A 4,355-nucleotide genomic window follows, 5' to 3' on the forward strand; every position below is an offset into this window, starting at 1 on the left:
AGGGTCCAAGAATAAATAAATCTGTAAGCCTTGTCTGTTAATAATTTTTTGAATTTTTTTTAATGTCTAAGGTTAAAGACAGAATCTTAAAAGCAGCACAAAAAGAACTAGTTACATAAAAGGGAACACCCGTAAGACTATAAGATGACTTTTCAGCAGAAACTTTGCAAACCTGAAGGAAGTGGCACAATATATTCAGTGATGAAGGGCAAAAACCTACAACTAGTTTACTCTCTCTGGTAAGGCTATCATTCAGAATTGAAAGATAGTTTCCTAGATAAGCCCAAACTAAAAGAATTCATCACCACTAAACTGGCATTCCAAGAAATGTTAAAGGGATTGGTATAAGCAGAAAAGAAAAGGCAAAAACTAGAAATAAGAAAATATAAAAAATAAAAGAAATAAAAATAAGAAATAAAAAAATCTCACTGTTAAAGGCAAATGTAGAATAAAGGTAGTGGATCAACCACGTCAAAAGCAAGTATGAAGGTTAAAAAACAAAAGTAGTAAAGTCATGTGTATCAACAATAATTAGGAAAGGTATAAAATATGTCAAAAACAAAACATGGGGGAGAAAAATAAATGTGTAGTCCTTTTAAAATTCAAAGTGTGTAACAACTTTAAATAGACTGTTACATATATATAAAATAGATGGACTTAACAGATATATACAGAATATTTCTTTCCAACCCACCAGAATACACATTCTTTTCAAGCGCATATGTAACAGTCTGCAAGGTAGATCACATGTTAAGCCACAAAACAAGTCTCAATAAATTTAAGAAAAACGAAATCATGTCAAACATCATTTCCGGCTACAATGATATGAAGCTAGAAATCAACAACAATTAGAAAAATGGAAAGAAAAACAAACACAATGGTCCTAAATAACATGGTACTAAATATAAAGTGGGTCAATGAAGAAATCGGAGAGGAAATAAATCCCTCGACAAATGGAATGGAAACGATATTTCAAAATCTATGCAGCAAGAATATCTCTTAAGGGGATTGCAGGGGTCTGTATTGGCCTGACAGCCCTTAACAACCTGAGCTCCTGCCCTATCCAGTACACAAAGTGCCCACTGCACATTGATAGGTAGCTGCCCCTGCTTCGGGGTAGCACATTTAGGCCCAGAGTGGGCAGCAGTTGACCTTGCTACAAGTGGAAACTTGTACAGCAAGCCACAGAGACAGCGTGGGCACATAAACTGACACTGCAGTGGCAGGGGAACATTTACTCACTAGACCCAGAGTCCCTGTGCCACTCAACATGCATATCATCCAGTTTCAGAGATAGGCAATCGATAGGCAGTATCAGGCCTTGAGGAGCACTGGTCTTTCTGCATCTTTCTGCTAAACTGCCCTAGGTCAGGGACGAGGGATAACTGAGAGCTGCCTACAGGATTGTCTCTTCCACTTGCCTTTAGATCCAGCATAGGCAACAACCATCAGCAGATCGCTTTGTAGTTCTCATCGGGTAGCCCTGAGCAATCAAAAGCAGCAGCTGACCTTGGCCTATGGGGAAGCCCCTCCCAAGGGGCCATAAAACCAACTCATCTGGAGGCTGGCACCAGACCACAATGGAGCAACTCCTGAATAGTTCCAGTAGTGAAACCCACAAAGGTTGGTTGCAACAAGTACATAAGCCTGCCAGGGCAAATCCCACTCAGCAGAGTCAGCCTCTACACAGCAACTCTCATCCTGAGGGTGCAGCCAATTCCTACAATTACCCTGAACATTAATCCCACCTACTGATCTACTAACAACAATAAAGCCTTAGCTACAACAAAAGGTCACACATAACCCATCAAAGGTCACTTCCAGACCTCCCAGCATAAGGGATCAGGGAGAGAGTGCCACTCGACCACACAGGATACTTTCCACATTAGGCCATCTGGCCAAGACAGAGACAAAACAAATATTCCTACACATAGAAAAGAACACAGAGGCTAATAAAATAAGAAAACAAACATGCCACAAATGATACAATAAGAGAAAACTTCAGAAAATAAGCTAAATGAAATGGAGGTAAGCAACCTACTAGAGTCAGAGTTCAAAATAATGGTTATCAGGATGCTCAATGAACTTATGGAGAGAATGGATGAGCACAATGAGAGCATAAAAAAAGGACATAGAACCCATAAAAAAAAAAAACAGAAATGGGGAATACAATAACAGAAATGAAGAATACACTAGAAGGATTCAACAGTAGATTGGACGAAGCAGAAGATCAAATTAGCGAATTGGAAGACAAGGTAGCTGAATTCACCCAATCAGAATAACAAAAAGAAAAAAGAATTTTAAAAAATGAGGACAATTTAAGAGACCTCTGGGACAACATGAAGCGTAAAAATATCTGAATCATAGGAGTACCTGAAGAGGAAGAGAGAGAGCAAAGGATTGAGACTCTATTTGAAGAAATAATGACAGAAAACTCCTCTAATCTGGCAAAGGAATTAGACATACAAGTTCAGGAAGCCCAAAGAGTTCCAAATGAGGAATTCAAACAGACCTACACCAAGACATCATAATTAAACTGCTAAAGGTCAAAGACAAAGAATCTTAAAAGCAACAAGAGAAAGGAAGCTGGTTACTTACAAGAGTATCCCCATAAGAATGTCTGCTGACTTTTCAGTGGAAACTTTGCAGATCAGAAGGGAATGGCGAGAAATATTCAAAGTTATGAAAAACAATCTACAACCACGGATATTCTACCTAGCAAGGCTTTCAATTAAAATGGAAAGTGAGATAAAGAGCCTCCCAGACCAAAAAAAAAAGCTTAAGGAATTCATCACCAACAAGCCAGCATTGCAAGTAATGTTAAAGGGTCTTCTGTAAAAAGAGAAGGGGTAAAAAAGAAAATAGAAATAACAAATATGAATAATAAAATGACAGTAACAATGTACCTGTCAGTAATCACTTTAAATGTAAACGGATAAATGTTCTAATCAAAAGACATAGGGTAACCAAATTGGTAAGAAAACAAGACCCATGCATATGCTGTCTACAAGAGACCCACTTCAGATCAAATGACACTCAGACTGAAAGTAAAGTGGTGGAAAAAGATATTTTACGTAAATGGAAATGAAAAAAAAAAAAAAGCCGGAGTAGCAATACTTATATCAAATAAAATAGACTTTAAAACAAAGGCTATAATAAGAAGTAAAGAAGGACATTCATAAATCAGTAAAGAAGGACGATTGATAAATCAAGATGATATAACCCTAGTAAACATATACGCACCCCACATAGGAACACCTACATACACAAAGCAGTTATTGACTGACATAAAAGGAGAGATCAATAGTAATACACTCATAGTAGGAGACTAACACTCCATTGACACCAATGGACAGGTCTTCCAGGCAAAGAATCAACAAGGAAACAATGGGCCTAAAAGATAGACTAAAACAGAAGGACTTAATAGATATTTTCAGAGCATTTTACCCCAAAGCAGCAAAATATATACTTTTCTCAAGTGCACATGGAATATTTTCAAGGATAGACCACATGTTAGGACACAAATCAAGTCAATAAATTTAAGAAGATCGAAATCATATCAAATGTCTTCTCTGATCATAACAATATGAAACTAGAAATCAACTACAAGAAAAAAACTGGAAAATACACAAACACATGGAGGCTAAAAAACATGCTACTAAACAATGAATGAGTTATTAATGAGATCAAGGAAGAAATTAAAAGATACTAGAGACAAATGAAAATGAAAACACAACAACTTAAAATTTATGGGACACAGCAAAAGCAGTCCTAAGAGGGAAATTCATAGCAATACAGGCCTACCTCAAGAAACAAGAAAAAGTTCAAATAAACAATCTAACCTTACAATGAAAAGAACTAGAAAAAGAACAGCAAACAAAGCCCAAAGTGAATAGAAGGAAGGAAATGATAAAGATCAGAGTGGAAATAAATGAAATAGAGTCTAGAAAAACAATACAAAAGATTAATGAAACCAAGAGTTGGTTCTTTGAAAGGGTAAAGAAACTTGACAGACCCTTAGCCAGACTCATCAAGGAAAAAAAGAGAGAGGCCTCAAATAAATAAAATAAGAAATAAAAGAAGAGAAATAACCATGGACTCCACAGAAATACAATGGATCAAAAGGAAATACTATGAGCAATTATACGCCAATAAATCGGACAATCTGGAAGAAATGAACACATTCCTAGAAACATACAATCTCCCAAGACTGAGTCAAGAAGGAACAGAAAATCTGAACTGACTGATTACCATCAATGAAATAGAATCAGTAATCAAAAACCTCCCAAAAAACACAAGTCCTGGACCAGATGACTTCATAGGTGAATTTTACCAAACATTCAAAGAAGAATCAT

This window comes from Pteropus vampyrus, unplaced genomic scaffold (genome assembly GCF_000151845.1).
Source record: "Pteropus vampyrus isolate Shadow unplaced genomic scaffold, Pvam_2.0 Scaffold6, whole genome shotgun sequence".
NCBI classification, from domain to species: domain Eukaryota; kingdom Metazoa; phylum Chordata; class Mammalia; order Chiroptera; family Pteropodidae; genus Pteropus; species Pteropus vampyrus.